Raw genomic sequence first — 19,711 nt, forward strand, 5'->3', positions numbered from 1 at the left:
CAGGTCCCCACCTCCATCTATTCTGACGGCTCACTCTTGCTCAGTTCTAGAGTTTCTGAGATACCAAGGGCAGAAAAGAATACATCAAACAGCAGAGAGCCCATGGAAGGAGGAGATCTCAGAAGTCAACTAGGAAGTAGCTCTTCATTTTACAGATCAGAAAAGCTGAGTCCCAAGGAGAGGAAGTGATTTGTCCAAGATCACGTGGACGGTAAGCATCTGAGGGGAGATGCTAACCCAGTTTCTCTTGAGGCGCCTTCCACTACGGCAGAAAGACTGGGAGGAGCAGAAGAGGGCTCAGCCTGCCCTGAACTAGTCTAACCTGACTGGGCTGAGGGAGAGGGGGACTAGGACATTCATGGATCAGGACCTCCAGCTCCTCCTGCTGCTCCCACTAACCCATACAAGGAAGTCACACTACAGTATCTTCAGACGCTACAAAGCCCAGTGGGGTGGGAGGGCTCTGTCCACCCAGGCAAAACCTACAGAGAAGGAGAAGGGTGTGGAACTGGGAGATTTGGGAGAGGGAAACTGAGGACAAGGGAGAGTTTCTCAATGCAGATTGTACTTCCACTGTTAAGTCCATTTACTGTGCTGACCCCGTTACCTTCCTTCTGAGTTGCCCTTTCTGAAGGGGCAATGAGGGGGAAGGCAAAAGGAGGGGAAGATGGGAAATGAGTTGGGTATGGGGAGAAGGGTTCCCGACAGTGTCACTCTTTTTTTTACTAAAGCCTTCTTTCTCCAGCTTCCAATAGTGCTTAGAATTGCCCAATGAGAACAAAGAGACTTGGGGGGTAACGGAATCCCGGAGCCATAAAAGATATTTATAATGAACTAGTTCTATCCCTACAGAAGAAAGGCATTCACGTCTCTTTATAAAGGATTCTGTCATTCTTGACTTGAAGACCTCAAAGGAGAGCAGCACCTGCGAGAAAGGCAGTGTGGTAGAATGGAAAGAGCTCTGGCTCTGGTGGTCTAGGACTGGGTTCAGATTCTGCTTTTATCATTTACTACCCATGTGACACCAGAAAATCACGTATCACACTTTGCCCCATCATTGCACGAGTGCCAAGGTGTCTCGCTGACATGGGAAGGAAAGACGAAGGACTCTCAGAGCATTCCAGCCATCACCAGAAGTCCTTTTTCCTATCAAATCATGCCATGGAGTGAAAACAGGTCTCAAAAAAGGCAGTGAGAAGGATGCCTTTGTACAACCCTCCCCTCACTGTAATAAACCTAATGTGCAACTCATCCTATTATTCATTTGAAATCATAGTCTTTTCAATTTTGAAGGACAACAACAATAAATTTTGTGACCTTGGACAAGACACTTCCTCAGCCTTGGTTTTCCCATCTGCAAAATGGAGGTAGAGGTGGACTCAGTGGCCTCTGAGGGCATTTCTAGTCCTAGGATCCTCTGACTATGAGACCACACATCCAACTTTACAATGGTGAGAACTAAGGGGGTTTTGCAAGGAAGTGGAGTTAAGTGACTTGCCCAAGGCCACACAGCTAGGTAATTATTAAGTGTCTGAGGCCAGATTTGAACTCAGGTCTTCCTGACTCCAGGGTCAGTGCTCTATCCACTGTACCACCTAGCTGGCCCCAGCAGCTTTTCTTTATAACAAGTTTAAATTTGCCTCTCCAGATTTCTAGCTCCCACTGCTCCTTTCTCCCCTATAGGGAAAGAGCACTCCTAGCCCCTCTTCCATATGACAGTCCTTCAATAAATGAAACCTGATCTCAGACCCATCTCCATTCCCCAAATTTTCTCTTCTCCAAAGTACACATCCTCTATTCCTTCAGCCTGAGAGAGGTTGGCTAAGAGGCTGGTCTCCTTATTGCCTTCAAATCCTTTCAGGGCTTCTGAGAATGAGAATTTAATCAGCATCAGCAGGAGAAGGTGGGGATTCAAGTAGGAATCATTTGGGTCAGGAATCAACTATCCTGGAATTATTACTTGTTTACTTGTCCCAGTCATTGTACTAAGCATTGAGAGTGCAAAGAAAAATCAAATACTTCCTAGCAAGGAACTCACATATCAGTGGAATATGAGAATTTTCAGACCATCTTCCCCCACCCTTTTCAGGGTTGGGAGATCAGACTCAATGGACACATTGGTTAGTTTTGCTGAACTGATGGGGTTTTTCTTAATTTTCTTTACACTTGTATTTTCTGTTGCCAAGGATGGCTCTCTGGGTGGTTGAGGCCAAGGGATGCATTCAGAAATGGAAATGGTATAAAAATAAATACTTTATAAATTCTCATTGAACAGGGAAGGTTGAGACAACACATGATATATAAGTGTGATGGCATGTGAAAATTGATAGAAGCATTAGAAAAATTCCTGCACTGATGAAGGTGTGAAGTGAGCAAAACCAAGAAGACAAGATGCACAATGACCACAACTCTGTAAATGGAACAACAGAAAGGGGTATTAAAATACGGGTAATTATAATAAGCAAACTTGACTTCTCTAGTGAAAAGGCAGGCATCTCCCTCTTTAGAGAATAATGAAAAGCAGTATGTACTTTCAGATTAGATTGATATATTCGTTAGTTTGACTGAATTGATTTTTTTATCCTTTTTCAGTTAGTGTTTTAAGATATGTGTAGTGAGAATGCATCAAAACATTAAAAACATTTTTTAAAAAATCAAACCATTAAAGGGCTCAGATCACAGATCAGGTGACCAAGGTTAAGTGAGAAGTCTTCATCTTGGGTGGTTCAGTGGAAAGGACCCTGGGCTTGGGTTCTCATGCTGGCTCATCTGATGGCCTATTTCCTGTGACACCAGATTCCCCTTCCCAAAATGGAGGCAACATGATCGGTTCTTTGAGAAATGCTCTGGCTTCCCTGCTCACTTCATCTCTAGTGAGGGCTCCCGGGGAGCCCTTTTCATAGCCCTGCAAGTTAAAATCCGCAGACTGATGTCTAGACCAAGGACCCAACCCCACATTGGGACAAGGCTCTACTGTCAAATTTCCTATCATTGAGATAATTTCCCATCACCAAATAGGAGCACTGGAAATGAAATCACATTAATTAGTAATTAGTCACATCCTTTACTCCTCAGTGACAGGTGATTCACCCTTTTCCTGAAAACCGTTAGCGAAGAGGACAACATCCTGAAGCAGCCCATTGCCCTAGGAGAAGGTCCATTTGTGAGGGTCACTTTCCTTATGTAGAGGCTACATTTACCTCCATAGCCTCACTCCCTGGCCTCTAGTTCTGCCCTCTGGAACCTAGAAGAGGAAGTTATATCTCCTCCTGCATGACTGGTCTTCAACCCTTCAGTGAGAGCTGTCAAGATCTCCTCCCCCAGTGATAACTGAAGACAGTCTTCAGCTCGTCACCTTCCATCGCCCCTTTGGTGTTTGTTGTGGTTAACTGCTCCTCCTATGGCATTACTAATTTGGGGTGTCTTTCTCATCTGTAAAATGAGATCTGAACTCTCAGGTCTCTTCCATCCTGTGATCCTAGGATTCTGCTAACCCTTTTCTGAGCATAGGAGCCTCCTCCTTCAAAGTAGTGCTCAGATCTGAACACACTATTCAAGGTGGGATCTGACCAGGGCAGAAAGAGTTTGGGAGTGTCACATCCTTAAAATAGACTTGCTTTAATACATTCTAAGATTTCAAATTTTTGACTCTTTTTAATACATAAAAATGATTCAGGATCTTTCTCAGGCTCCCCACCCCATAGCATGTGCTTAATAGGTGTTTATGGATTGATCTCATCTTCGGGAAGACATTTTGAACCTAACTGTAAAATTTTACAATTATCTCTAATTTCAACGTATTTTATTTGAATCAATGTCCTAGCCTATCATAATCTTACTGGACCTTGATCCTTTCAGTCAGTGTATTAGATATGTCTTCTAAACACAGTGGAGAGAGCACCGGCCCCAGAGTCAGGAGTACCTGGGTTCAAATCCAGCCTCAGACACTTAATAATTACCTGGCTGTGTGGCCTTGAGCAAGTCACTTAATCCCATTGCCTTACAAAAAAAATCCTAAAATATATATGTCTGTGTGTGTATGTATATGTGTGTAGATATGTGTGTGTACATGTGTATAATATGTATATTGCTAGCATTTATATAGGGTGTCTGCAAAATTTTAGTTACTATAACTCAAAACTGTACTAAGATTTTTGGGACACACTGAAATTAAGTTAAAATAACTTAAAACTTCACTAAGATTTGGGGGACACTCTGGATCACACTTGGAGTTGTACAAAATACTTTGGCCCTCACAATTGCCCTGTGAGTGAGGTGCAAACAATAGGCAGATAGGATATATTCCTTTCTCCAAGTTTTTGCCAAAACTGTTAAACGGCTTAGGTCCAAGCACTCCACTGAAGATGTCCTTCCAAAATAATTTTGACTTTTTGAGACTGGATCATTCAACCAGTTCTGTGTACACCTAACTCACACTCCTCCATCTTTGCCACAAGAACTGATAAGTCTACCAGTCTACCAGTCAAGGAGCTTCGTCACAAAAGGAAGTGAGGTTTGTCTGGTAGGACCTGTTCTTCATGGAGTCATGTTAGCTTTGGGGGGATCATTTCCTTCTCCCAATATTTCTGGCCTAAACTTTTAATGGCTCATCCTAGAATTTTGGCAGGAATTAAAATAAAGTTCATTGTCCTATAGTTTGCAGGCTCAGTTCCTTCCATTTGGGGTTCAATATTTACTTTTCTCCAATCCTGTGACACCTCTTAAGATTTCCCACAATCTTTTAAAAAATCACCAACAAATGCCTCAGGCATAATGTCAGAAAAACAACCAATAAATATTTAGAAAACATTTACTGAGCAAGACAATAAAAAAAACAAAGAGAAAATAAAAAATAGTCCCTACCTTCAAGGAGCTTACATTCTATTTAGGGAGAAATCAAGCGAGACGGTTGGGTATAGAAAGCTGGATTCAGGAAGACCTGGGTTTTAATCCTCACTCAGACACTTACTAGCTATGAGACCCTGGATAAGTCATTTACTCTCTGTGCCTTAGTTTCCACATGTGTAAAATGAGGGTACAGGATATGACAAGCTCCCTTCTGTAGAACTATGGTTCTAAACTACAGTCATATATATATATAAAGATAGTCTGAGGAAGGAAGAAAATAGCAGCTCAGCTGAGGAACAAGGAGGACAGGGAAGACTTCAGTTGAATCGGCTGATTCTTTCAGGGACTTAGATGCCATTTTTTCTAGGCTTGGTGACTTGAACTCATTAAGGATGCTTCCTGTTTTCTTTCTATCTCTCTGCTTCTCTTAGCATTCTATTCCATATTGGCCCTAGAGAGAGACTGAGAAAGCTGGATAAATAGATTGATAGATCAATATGGATGAGTGGCTAGATCAATATATAGAAACAGAGAGAGAGAGAGAGAGAGAGAGAGAGAGAGAGAGAGACAGAGAGACAGAGAGACAGAAAGTGGAAATATGGAGCATTTATTAACTTACTCTACTCATCATATACCATATCCCAAGCAAGCAAATAGACCCTGCCCTCCAAGGAGCTTACAATACACCTAAAGGGGAGATAGAAGGAGGTGGAGCATATAATAGTCACTGTGACTTGGTTTTGCTATGATAACCTGGCCATGAGGTGAAGGTCTGATTCCCAGAAAGATAATGCTCATCCCTCAGAGCCCAGCATCTCCAGGACCTGAATCCAGGATTTGATTGAGAAAAAGGTGAAGAGGTTTAGAAGTATTCATTTCTTTTTTTGTCCTTAAAACTTCATTCTTGGAAGTTTCCCACTACTCCTATGCTGACTTTCCTAGAAAATTTTAATCTGTAGGAAATTCTTTGAAATCTGCACTCCCAAAAGTGAGAGTACAAGCCAGATCTTTCAGCTTTCTTCTCCCATATGACAAAACTGAGAAGAGAGAAATCACTTCCCGAAAGTAGCCTTATTTCTCCTTCAGAAGTCAACCCTTGGGAGCAACTAGGTGGCACAGTGGATAGAGCACTGACCCTGGAGTCAGGAGGACCTGAGTTCAAATTTGCCCTCAGAAACAATAATGACCTAGCTGTGTGACCTTGGGCAAGTCACTTGACCCCATTGTCTTGTAAAACCAAACCAAAAAAAGTCAATCCTTCCTTGCTAATAAGACTCAGGTCCTGAATGACTGTTCCCCCTCATTGCTTATTTTTCAAAAAATTATTAGTAGGCCAAGATCTGCTTGGGACAAGATGAATAATTCCAGCTGATATCTCTTTACTTGAGTCCCGTTTTGGGATGATGCCATCCCTCTGATCTTGACTTTTAATCCATTTCCTCAATTTTTCATTCATTTCCTCTTCCTATACAGGTGGTCTGTAGAATACTTCCAATGACAAAATTATTTCCATTACTACCTCCTTTGATATTCATCCAAACATTCTTCCCCCACATACTTCCCTGGATTTCTACCCATGAATAATATACAATGTCCCCGTGGAAGCTTATTTTGTATGTACTCTGTAGCTCTTTTATTTTCTTCTTTTTCTTTTTCTTTCTTTCTTTTTTTTTTTTTTTTTTTTTTAGTTTTTAGTTTTTGCAAGGCAATGGGGTTAAGTGGCTTGCCCAAGGCCACACAGCTAGGTAATTAGTAAGTGTCTGAGGCTGGATTTGAACTCAGGTACTCCTGACTCTAGGGCCGGTGCTCTATTTACTCCGCCACCTAGCCATCTCTACTCTGTTGCTCTTAAGGAAAATAGATGTGACTTTCAAACACAGGACTCAAGGAAAACATAAAAAGGTAAATATGGAAGAGTAATTATAAGGGACTCAAAGTTAAACTATTTGCATTCTTATATGGGAAGATGATACGTATTATTCTTAAGTATATTATTATCATTATTATCATTAGGGCAGTTAGAAGGATCTACATAGACAGAGGGCATGGCTGTGAGTTGATTATGTTTGGATGATGTCCAAACTAAAAATGAAGGGATGAGAAAGGGAGAAAGGGAAGGGATAGATAGAATAGGAAATTTTTCTCACATAAAATAGTTGTGCAAGGGAGAATTTTTACAGTGAAAGGGAAAATGGAATGGGGATGACAGGCAATGCTTGAACCTCATTTGGGCATAGAAATCTATCTTATCTAAAAAAGAAATAGGAGGGGAAAATAAGATGGGGGGGATGATAAAAGGGAGGGTGGATTAAGGGATGCAGTTGATCAGAAGCCAAACAAACTTTTTAAGAAGGAACAGGATATGGGGCAGCTAGGTGGCACAGTGGATGGAGCACCGGCCCTAGAGTCAGGAGTACCTGAGTTCAAATCCAACCTCAGACACTTAATAATTACTTAGCTGTGTGGCCTTGGGCAAGTCACTTAACCCCATTGCCTTGCAAAAACCTAGAAGAAGAAGAAGAAGAAGAAGAAGAAGAAGAAGAAGAAGAAGAAGAAGAAGAAACAAGAAAATGGAATACAGAGAAATTCACAGTAAGCATGACTGCAAATGTGAATGGGTTGAGCTAATCCATGTAATGAAAGAGGATAGCAGAAGGGATTAGAAACCAGAATCCAACAATATTTTATGTACAAGAGACACACTTTGGACACAAAAAGAATTGAGCAACCCATTACACTTTGGCTGAAGAAAATAAAGATAGAAATAGCAATCATGAACTCAGACAAAGAAAAAGCAAAAAACTGAACTAATTAAAAGAAATAATAAGGGAAATTATATTTTGCTAAAAGTTAACATAGATAGTGGGCAAGGAGGGGGCTGGGCCTGAAGTAAGGAATCAAGTTCAAATCCAACCTCAGACACTAACTAGCTTTTATGACCCTGGGCAAGTCTCTTAAAACTTTTTGCCTTGGTTTCCTCAAATGAACTGGAGAATGAAATGGCAAACCACTCCAACATCTTTGCCAAGAAAACCCCAAATGGAGTTACAAAGAGTTGGAAAAGACTAAAAACAACTAAGTGATGCAATATACTATAGACAATGAATAATAAAATATTTTACAAGAAGTTTCTCTGATAAAGGACTCATTTCTCAAACATTAGGAAATGAGTCAAACTGATAAAAATAAGAGCCATTGATAAATGGTCAAAGAATACAAATAGGCAGTTTTCAGAAGATGAAAGTTACTTTTAATCTTATGAAAAATGCTCTAAATCTAAATGCTCTAAATCTAAAATTGATCAGCTAAAGGCAAGTTGAATCAATTTTGAGGCACCATCTCACATCCACCAGAAATGAAAGACGCTGAAGGGCATTATAGAAAATAGGTACATTAAGCATTGATAATATAGTTGTGAGTTGGTCCATTACAAAGAACAATCTGGAACTATACCCAAAAGGTTATGAAATTTTGCATACCCATTGACCCAGCAGTACTACTAGGTCTGAAGCCCAAAGAAATCAAAGAAAACGGAAAAGGACCCATAGGAACAAAAATATTTAAAACTCCTCTTTGTGGGGGCAAAGAATCGAAAATCAATGGGATGCTCATCAATTGGAGAATGACTGAACAGGTTTTGGTATATGATGATGATGGAGTAATATGGGCTGGGGTAGGGTTCCAGAAAAACCTGGAAAGATCTGTATGAACTGATGCAAAATGAATTGAGAAGAACCACGATATCATTGTGCACAATAACAGCAATGTTTTAATGATGATCAACTGTGAAAGACTTGGCTACTCTGATTCAAGTAATTCCAAAAGAACTCATGAAGAAAAAAAATGCTCCTCATCTCCAGAGAATTAATAAATTATGAGTGTGAATTGAAGTATAATTTTCTAATTTTTCATTTTTCTTGCTTTTTTAATATGACTAATATGGAAATACATTTTACATGATTTCACATGTAGAAATGGTATCATATTGCTTTTGAGTGTGGAAAAAAGTGGGAGGGAATGATGAAATTTGTAGCCCAAAATTTTAAATTCTAAAAAATGAGTTAAAAATAAAAATTTTAAAAGAAGAAGCAGCTAGGAAAAGACTGAAAACAACTGGATAGTTGGATAGAGCACTGGCCCTGGAGTCAGGAAGACCTGAGTTCAAATCTAAACTCAGACACTTGATAACTTGCTTAGCTGTGTGACCTTGTGCAAGTCACAATCCCATTGTCTTGCAAAAATAAAAAATCTTTAAAGAAAAGATATTCTATTTTATGCCTTTCAGAGTCATATTTCCATCATGGTTCACTTTTGACTAAGTCTCAGGGCTACTTGCAAGGTCAAATTCATTATCTTGTATTATCATCTCAATTTAACTTATTCTTTTACATCTATAACTTACTCTCACATCTCTAATTGCTTCTTATTTAAGCTGGGCATTTGTGTAGAGACATTCAGAACTATTGAATTTATGTCTAGCTCCTTTCTTCAATTCTCCCCCTCCTCCCTGCCATGGATTCCTTAGTTTCAAATTTCCTAACCTTATTTTATGTTTAAATTCTTATCTTTCAGAACTTGACAAATACCAACAAACATGAACATTTCTTTATACAAAGAAAAGAAAAAGAGGCCTTGATATCAAATCTCCATATGTACAGTTTGAAGAACAAGGCTATCAAATTTACACAAAGAAGGGTTTAGTCCATCAGTCCTTAGGTCTTTGTAAATTCCAGTCTTTCCATTATATGTTCTAAATTGAATAAATAGTATTCACTCAATTTAATTCTGTAGTTCCAATATTGTCTTGCTTATTTGTGTTCCTTTCCAAACTTCGATTATTTTATTTTTTATTGTGGTTTTTTTAGTCTTGTCTGACTCTTTGAACCCATTTGAGATGCTCTTGGCAGAGAAACTGGAGAATTTGTCATTTCCTTCTCCAACTCATTTTACAGACAAGGAAACTGACAAAATGAAGTGACTTGCCCAGGGTACACAGTTAGTGTCTGAGATCAGATTTGAACTCAGGATGTCAAGACTTTCTTATTCTAAGTCCAGTTCTCTATCAACAGTGCCACTTAGCTGTCTCTGTCCTTTTCAATACATACTTTTAAAAAAGTTAAAACTTAGGGGTGGCTAGGTGGCACAGTGGATAGAGCACCGGCCCTGGAGTCAGGAGGACCTGAGTTCAAATCCGGCCTCAGATACTTAATAATGACCTAGCTATGTGGCCTTGGCAAGCCACTTAACCCCATTGCCTTGGAAAAAAACAAAAAACAAAAATTAAAACTTAAAATTTCACTGAAGTTTTCTTCTTCCTTTTTGGCATCACTATTCCTAGTACCACCCCAACTTTGCCAGCACCAAGTAACTAGAGAAACAGTCACCACATTATTTGTGTATTCATAGCAGATGTTGAGAAGAAAGTCATCCCAAATCATTTATCCTCTTAACAAGAGAATCAGTCAAAGAGTTCAGAGGAAAAAACAGGATCTTGAGCCTCATTTGAGATTCCAAGCCCTCTTTTACATTGTAGTCTTCCTCTCTTCCACACACCACTCAGTCTCCCACCAACATGCCCTGCCTTGGCTGGCAATGGTCTCCCTCACTCACTATCCCTCCTTAGAACCTCTGTCCTCAGGACACAGATCAAACACCTAATTCCACATGATAGCTTCCCTGCCCCTCCCCCACTATTATACCTAATTACTTCCAAACACCCTTGTATTTCATTTCTTCGGTGAGGAGGATCCTCCTGACAGAGCTATGATGGTGGGCAAAGAAAGTGTCCCAGAGGGATCATAAGTAGACATGCATAAACAATTCTATAATTCTGTTCAGGTCAGTTAGTCATTTGGTAAAGGTGAAGGGTGCAGTGGATAGACCACCAGTCCTGGAATCAGAAGGACCTGAGTTCAAATTTGACCTCAGACATTGGTCACATACTAACTGCGTGACCCTGGGCAACTCGACTAACCCTGATCGCCTTGCATCCCACGTCCACTTGTCCTAATTCACAACTGGCCACTGGACCTAGGTGGCTCCAGAGGAGAAAGCAAGACTGGCGACTCAGCCCAGCACCCCCTCACTCAAATCCAATTCACTTGCTTGTCATGGTATCATCATCTCCCTGATGTCAAGGTCTTCTTCAAGAAAGAAGGACAAACATCAGGATCATGATTAAATGGGAGACAGTGAAAAGGTCTTAAGGGACTTCTAGCCCTTTTAGACCTTAAGAGCTGTGATATTCCCCCTCTCTTTTCCCTTGCTTCCCACCAGCTCTTGCCTTCCCCATTCCCATTTCCTCCTCTTCTTCCTTTCCCTTCCAAAAGACCAGAAAAGGAAAAGGTCAGAGGCACAAGGAATCTCCAAACTCATCTAACCTCAGTCCTCTCATTTTATGGATGAAGAAGCTAAAGCTCAGAGAAGATTGGTGATTTGTCCAGAAATTAATATCAGAGACAGAATTTGAATTCAAACCCCATGGGTTCCAAATATGATGCATTGTCCACTACGGTACCTCATGCTGCTGCTTGATGAGAAGGCAAAGGGGGAGGAAATCATCCCTGTGTCCTTTTCTCCATCTTAAAAGAAATTTATTAACTCAAGGAAGATCATAGAAATGGGGAAAACTCAAGTTCTGTCTTTGCTTGGTGTTACTGTGCCTGCCTGTGGGAGTGTAAAGAGGCCCTTTGACCTCCAGGGGGCAGCAACGACCAGGACTAGAATTGATCCATGAAGACATTCCAGAAGATGTTCCTGGAGAGCTTGGCAGGACTGGGTTTCTGAGGCTTCCCTTCTTTTCCCCTTCATTTAGAAAGGAAGGAAGGAAAAAACCTCTTATCAAGGACCTCCTCTGTACCAAGCACATTACAAATATCTTATCTGATCCCTCATAACCCTTTGGGAGGCGCATGATGTCGTCATCCCCATTTTATATCTGAGGAAACTGAGGCAGGCAACAGTTAAGTGACTTGCCACACATAAATGTCTCAGGATGGATCTGAACTCACTTTTTCATGACCCCAGGCCCAGTGCTATGTAGTTTTCATATCTGGCACTGAGGCTTTGAGAACTCTAGATTTCAGCGTTGGAAGGCAGACATCACTTCTGCCCCTACTCCTGAGAAGAGACAATCAAAGACTATATCCATCATTTGATCAGCTGATGTAAAGAGTGTCATATGGGAGCCAAAAGAAGCAGCTCCTAGGACGCATGAGACAGTTATAGACTTCATTCCTAGGACTAGGGACTTAAATTATGAGCTCCCTAGTGCTAGATGCTGCCTCTCTGAATACAATCTGTGACTGAATTCCCTTCCTTGGCTCCCAAACTACACTATATGGTAGTTATTAGTACTGAGCTGGCAGGCGCCCAGAACAAACTCACCTAGCCACATTTTCTTATCTGGTACTTACTTATGTCTCTGGATTGTTGTTTTTAAGCCAAGTGCATGATATCATACATATATATGTGTGTGTGTGTGTGTGTGTGTGTGTGTGTGTGTGTGTGTATATATGTATATATATAATTTCATCTCATTAAATTTGGTCCATTGTTCTAATCTGCCAAATTCTCAGTCTGGGTTAGTTATCTGTCTCCCTTTGTGTTAGCCATCACTCCTAGCTTACTTGATAAGAATGACACCTGAAGCTTTATCTAAGTCATTTTTTGAAGCTGAAACATGGATTCACATACATATGCTTAGGATTCTCCTCCAGAGATCTCTTTCTAAATAGGCATTGGATCATGACTGACTTCTTTGGGGGGTGAACCATTCAGTTAGTTTGAAATCCAACTAGTCCTTATAGCTTCTTCTTGTCCTCATGAGAGATCATGTCAAAAATCTTGTTCAAAACTAAATAACCCTGTAGCATTGCCCTCAATCTTGAAATCTGAAAAAAAAAAAAGGAATTAAGTCTGCAGTCTGCAGTCCTAGGAAATAAAATGTTCTGTTCCTGATGATACCAGGATTCTTTGAGATTACTACAAACTTTTCCCAGATGTTCATTAGCCAACTCTTTAATGAGACATTCTGGAATTTTGCCAGAAATTGAATTAAAACTCCTTGATGTTTGGTTGACAGGTTCAGACCTTTCTCTTTTTTTTGAAAAATTGGGGTACCCACTTTTCTATAATCTTAAAGTACCTCTCCCATTCCCTACAACCTCTGCAAGGCCATTGGGAATGAATGGTTCCACAATTACAGCTGCCAGCCCTTTCATTACCCTACAGTAAAGTTCATTGGAGCCAGATGACTAAAACTCATTAAAAACAGCCATGCGATCACTTATTTACTCATTTACCTGAATACCAACTCCCTATTGCTCATTTCTGTATTGTCCTTTTCCAGTCCAAAGGTCATTCTCTTTGGCAGAAAAATATTATTAGAGGATCCTAAACTAATTTTCATTTATTTGATATATTTGTATATTTTCTTGTACATGTGAATATTTTATCAATAGAATGTAAGCTCCTTGAGGGTGGAGACTATTTTTGTTTCTTTATCTCCACTGCCAAATAGGGACTGATATAGTGGCAGTGCTTAATAAATTCTTTAATCTAATACTCCAATGTATCATAAGACACATCAATATAGATATTTTTTCCAAGGATGCAAATCCATGGGTCCAGGGCCCCAATGGGTGAGTCATGGACTTGTCTTGCCATAAGTTTCTTAAAGGGCATCCACCAACTTAGGGTCCTGTCACTGTCTCTGAATATGAGTATATCATTGGAGCACACAGACTGTCAATGGTTAGCCTCGCTCTTGCCATTTAACCAGGTTATTTTCTTTCCATTTATACAGTTCCTTGGCCTGTCAGTGTTCCTCAACTTTATCTTTGGAGACTCTGATTTTTCTATGATGTACAACAGAATCATGGTATTTAAAAACCATGCCCTCTTTTCAGGGAGACAATTTCCCAAAGACAATTCATTCTCCTCTCCTCCTGTTCAATTCTAATCCAAACTCTTTGTCCATTTGCAATATTAGTATGAGATAAACAGGGGAGGGGCAGCTAGGTGGTGACTCAGGCCCTGGAGTCAGGAGGACCTGAGTTCAAATTTGACCTCAGGCACTTAATAATTACCAAGCTGTGTGGCCTTGGGCAAGCCACTTAACCCTTGCAAAAAAGCCGCTTTGCCTTGCAAAAAAAAAAAACCTAAAAAAAAAAGATAAATAGGGAAGAGACAGATAAAGATAGAAAACCAGACACTGGGCATTCTTCATCCATTTGGTTTTTACCATGTGGCTAATTAGACCAAATGCTTTGGAGAAATTATAGTTGTAATGAAAGATGCTCTACAGAGTGTCTTATTCCGGGACTCAGTGCAAGCAGCATATCATTCACAAACATCTGGAACTCCTCACCATTCATGGGACATCTCTCTTCAACTTGAACTCTCAAGTGGATTTACTAACATGACTGAGACATGGGCAGATAAGTGATCCAACAGAGTGCTAAGTATGGAATCAAGGAAGACCAGTTCAAATCCAGCCTGAGGTGCCAAGGAGCAGTTTGACACTAAACTAGTCACTTAACTACTCTCTGCCTCAGTTTCCTCAACTGTAAAATCAGAATCATAATAGCACTTACCTCACAAACTTAGGAGGACTAAAAGAGATACTATCCATAAAACATTTGGCACATTTACTGAAAAAAAAAATGTTTACTTCCTTTGGCAAGCACCCTATATAAGGGAAAAGAGGAGGATCCAAAAAGGATGACACCCAAGTTCCAGTGAATGGGATGTTAATAATTTCTGAATCAAAAGGAGTTGACTAATCAGGCCTGCCCTCTCACTGATAATGTCATTATCCCACCCACCCGATGAATCCAATCCCTCCTTTGTTCTTTCCCTTAATACAAGTTTGAAAAACCACTTCTGTTTGTTATCATTAGCTTTCCTTGTTAACCTCTACTCATTCCCAGATTTCACACTCCTCCAACTATTTTTACAGGACCATCAAACATCTCCACCCAGCATCCCTGTCTTTGAGCTTTTATCCCCAGCCCCAAGACTCCACCCTGGACACTGAAATCCCCTCCCTGACGCTGAACCCCATCCCTAAACCAGAAACCTCCATCTAGAATACCAAGTCTCCACCCTGGATACTGAATCCCCTTCCCAGCACTGAGCCACTCAATTCCTGGTTCTGGGCACCCTTTATTTATGTTAAATCTCTCACTCAGGGGATCTGACAAAGTCAAGGAAAATCAATGAATGCTATAGGAATAATCAGATTTCAACTAATTCTTGTTTTCTTCCTCTTCCTCTCTCCCTTTTTCTTCTTCTTCCTCTTCTTCTTTCTCTTCTTCTTCTTCTTCTTCTTCTTCTCTCCCTCACTCTCTCTCTCTGTCTCTGTCTGTCTCTCTGTCTCTGTCTCTGTCTCTCTCTCTCTCTGTCTCTCTCTCTCTCTCTCTCTGTCTCTCTCTCTCTCTCTCTCTGTCTCTCTCTCTCTCTCTCTCCACTGAATTGCCTCTCCTCAATTCAGTTTAGGGTTAAAAACATAAGTGTTTTTACAAAGAAACCTGTGGTCTGCTTGAAGGAAAGGAATTAGCAGTGAATCACTTGGAGGATTCCACTTAGAAGGATTGCCCGAGAAGCCGGGGGTGGAGGGACATGTACAGATGGAGCCTGGAAAGCTGAGGAGGTAATAATTTACCTGAAAGTTGGGAGTGAAGGTATGAGCATTCTGGTACCATCCCCAGAACCTTCCACTCCCCCATTCCCTCATAAGCAAAATCTGTGGAGAAAGCCCAATTTTTTTCCAAAAGATTTTCCTGATACATTGTGTCTATATCACAGCCAAATCTGGGAGAGAACAAAGTCCCTTTTCCCCATCTCTTCATTGGAACATCCAAACAGGTGAAGCAAAAAGACCTTATACCTTCTGCTCTATCTACTACTATATAGGACATTCTACTCTAGAGGTCTCCAACTTTGCTGCTAGAAAGAGAGGGAATGTTTCAGTATCTGTTCCCAGGTAATTTTATTGGTGTGTCTTTTTAAAATAGATTTTTATTGATACTGTTTGTTTTTACATCATCTAGGTTTCGCAGTTTCCCTCCCCACCTCCACCTCCATGCCCTCAGAGAGCCATACTTTATAACAAAGAATCTTTGATACAGAGACGAAGAAAGAGACAGAAGAGGAGGGGGAAGGGAGAGACTGATAAAGGCAGAGACACAGAGAGAGAGAGAGAGAGACAGAGAGACAGAGAGACAGACAGAGAGAGACAGAGAGGAGAAGGAGGAGGAAGGAGGAGGGGAAAGAGAAGAAAGAAAAGAGAAAGAGAGAAGGGAAGGAAAAGAGGGAAGGGAAGGAAAAAGAGAAGGAGGGAGGAAGAGGAAAAGAGGGAAGAAGAGGAAAAGAGGGCAGAGGAAAGAGGAAGAGGAAGAGGAGGAGGAAAATATATCAAAAAAGTTTTGACATATGTAATGCTTTGTTCCAAGTCCCACCGTACCATTTCTCCAAAGGAAGGAAGAAGTCTTCTCACATCTCTTTAAGTCAAGCTTGTTATATATAATTTTGAAATAATAAATTTTGATTCTTTTGTAGCCATTGTTCTTTCTATTTACATTTTACAATCACTGTGACTTGTTTTTTACCTCTGCTCACTTCCCTTTGATTCAGTTTATGTGGTTTGTCCTTGTTTCTTTGTCTTTATCCTGTTTGTCTTAAAACACAGTAAAATTCCATTACTTCATAAACCACAAATTATGTAGTCATTTCTTAATTGATGGACACATACTACGTTTCCAGTTCTTTGTTGCACAAAAATATATGGTTATAAATATTTGATATATTTAGAGTATTGTTATCAATGCCCTTCTTGGGGGTTTCTCCTAAAGGTGGAATCTCTGGATCAAAGATACGATCATTTTAGCCACTCCATATGAATATTTCCAAATTGCTTCCCAGACTTTGCAGCTCTACCAATAATCCACCAATGTCTCTTTCTTTCCACAACCCTTCAGCCTTACCTATTTCTCATCTTTTGTCATCTGTGCCATTTTTCCAGAGATGAGGTGAAGCCTCAAGTTGCTTTGGCATTTTTCTTGTTATTAGTGATTGGAGCATTCTTTCATGTGATTTTTAATAGTTTGAGATTTTTCTTTTGCTAATGTTTTGATTGTCTTTCTACTGTTTCCTTGGGTTTTTTTAGTTATTTGGAATTCAACTAACATTTAAGAATCTTCTCACTAACTCTATGGTTCTCACCTTTGCATCTTTTGCTCTTTCACTTTACTCCTCATTAGTTTGTACAGACTTGGCCATCTTTCTCTGAATTCCTCATATTCTACCTCAGTGGTATCAAATTCATAGAGACAGACCATTAATCCAGATGAAAAGATTCCTGGGGGTCACATGCCATTTGTCATTGGTTAATAATTAATATTGAAGGGGCAGCTAGGTGGCATAGTGGATAAAGCACCGGCCCTGGAGTCAGGAGTACCTGGGTTCAAATCCGGTCTCAGACACTTAATAATTACCTAGCTGTGTGGCCTTGGGCAAGCCACTTAACCCCATTTGCCTTGCAAAAACCTAAAAAAAAAAATTAATATTGAATGATTATTGCTTAATAAGGGTATTGTTGATAATTGTTTAATTGGTTAATTTCCTGATACTATCATATTTTATTATATTTTTGTGTATTCCGATAACTATTTCCCAGTACATTTTATTCTTATTCCCAGGGTACTTGGGAGGACCAGGGGAAACATGCTTGGTTCTTAATGGTTTCTGAGTCACCCTTCATGTTAGGACAGGAGAGAAGTTCACCAGTCACTCCTATGGAGTCACATCACAGCCTTGGGTTCCCAGGGTTCCACATGTATGAGCACTGGTTGGAGATTTAGGGTTTTTGAAAGTGTGAATGTGTTGTAAAGATGGGAATGGAGAGGAAGGAAACAGGTAGAGCTGGTGACAAGCAACTGAGTGACTCTAGCTGGGGACATGTGTTTCCTCTCCCACAGCAGACTTTTGTTGCCAACTCAATACCTAATAAAACTACCTCTCTGACCCTTGACTCCTTTGCTAGGTTCCATCCTCCCCTCTGTAATTCGGGGTTGACTGCAAATGTTGAGCTTCTACAGATGAAATCCCATAATATGAGCAGAACCAACAAAAGGACCAGGTCTGCAGATGGTACCTTCTAGTCTTCTCAGCACCAGTGTCAGGGGTCTCTATACTTCTGCTCCCCTTCAGCTAAGAGTACCCCATGTTTGAATTTCTAGCCATGGTTCTGGGGATCTCAGAGATGATCTAGTCCAACCTTATTTTATAGAAATTGAAACCCCCCAAAAAACATGACTTGCCCAAGGTTACACAGGTAAAAGAATCAGAATTGAAACCCAGGTCTTCTGACTAAAAATCCTATGGTCTCTCCACTCCATTGTATAAACATTTCCAGCTTCTCCATTCAACCCTGCCCAGCTCATCCCATTCCACCCCACAAACAAACCCCCAACCTAGATCTCCAAGACAAAAACAAGGCTTCTGACTGTTGTGGGAATTGAGATGTGAATATTCTGGGATATGGGTTCAGTGTTAGAGCCAGTCTTAGCATTAGGATTGGGGGCTCAATGTCTAGGGTGGGAACTCAGTGGTAGGGATGTTAAACCTGGATCTGGAATGACAGTTCAGCAGATCAGCAATAGAGATTTGGGTTAGGAATGGGGATGGCGGTAGGACTTAGATGAACTGATTAAGATAAAGGAAAAAGGGGGAAAAAACATACAGAATGATTGCAACAATATACTTGGAGGGATTGTTTCAACCAAGTGTGGTTCTGAAGACAAGAAAGGAGAATGTATCTGCTTCCATTTTCTACCAACATGGTAGACTATGTGAGTAAGCTACTGCAGATGCTATCAGACTTGATTGATTGGTGTGGTGGTTGATTCTGATGAGTGGTTTGGGTTTTTTATTCTTTTCTATAAAGGATGACTCTGGGTGAGAGAAGAGGAGGGTTCAGATAAGAAATGAAAGAGATATAAAAGCAAAATACATAATAAAATTTTTCAGAGGAACAGGATTAACTGTATACAGTGTCAATGATGCCGGCTAGAAATGGTAGCTCAGCATCAGGAACAGGAACTTTGTGGCTGGAATGGCCCTTCACTTTTAAGAAATTGTGAGGGGATGCCCAGCAACTGGGGGTGAATAAGTGTGTATGGCTGTAAAGGGATATTGTGTGATAAGAAATAGTAAGTGGGATGCTTTCAGAAAAACCTGAAAAGAATTAGGAGCCGATACAGTGAACTGAGTAGAACCAGGAGAATGTTGTACAAAGTAACAGTAACGAATGATCAACTGAGAGACTTCGCTACTGTTGGCATGCAAAAGATCCAAGGAGATTGGAGGGACACATAATAAAAATGCTATCTTCAGATTATTACAGAATTTTTAACTTTTCGTTTTGTTTTGGTTTTTGAGTGTATTTTCTTTTGCAACGGGGCTAATATGGAAATATATTTTGCATGACATAATTGTCTTCTCAGGGGGCTGGAGAAGGGCAGGGGAGAGGGAGACTATCTTTTAAAAATTAATGTCAAAATTTTAAAAGTGATGAGAGAACATTTAATGAAATAAATAAAAATCTACTTAAAACATTAGAAAATGAATGATGTATCACTGGTGGAGAGGGGAGATAAGGCTAACTGCTCTAACGTAGCTCAATGTCAGACAGGAAGGCTCAGATTTTAAAGAAGGATTATTTTCAAAACACTGAAACAAGCAGCAGAAGGCTTTAAAGGCAAAGGGAAAGAAAGGGAAAGGTCAATCATAAACCAACACAGTGTGTGGAGGGGAGGGGAGACAGCCTTTGATCTCATTGGCGAGCGTCTTTTAAGTAAGG

At 40.3% G+C, this 19,711-nt stretch overlaps 1 long non-coding RNA gene across 1 annotated transcript; it reads left to right on the forward strand.

Moving 5' to 3' along the window:
- Nucleotides 1-3: 3 nt before the first annotated feature.
- LOC141490169 (uncharacterized) lies at nucleotides 4-9,549 on the forward strand. The gene is made up of 4 exons (XR_012469082.1): nucleotides 4-211; nucleotides 853-1,451; nucleotides 2,276-2,448; nucleotides 9,421-9,549. It is a non-coding gene; the product is annotated as an uncharacterized LOC141490169 (long non-coding RNA).
- The last annotated feature ends 10,162 nt before the right edge of the window (nucleotides 9,550-19,711 follow it).

The sequence above is a fragment of the Macrotis lagotis genome, chromosome 5 (genome assembly GCF_037893015.1).
Source record: "Macrotis lagotis isolate mMagLag1 chromosome 5, bilby.v1.9.chrom.fasta, whole genome shotgun sequence".
Taxonomy (NCBI): Eukaryota; Metazoa; Chordata; class Mammalia; order Peramelemorphia; family Peramelidae; genus Macrotis; species Macrotis lagotis.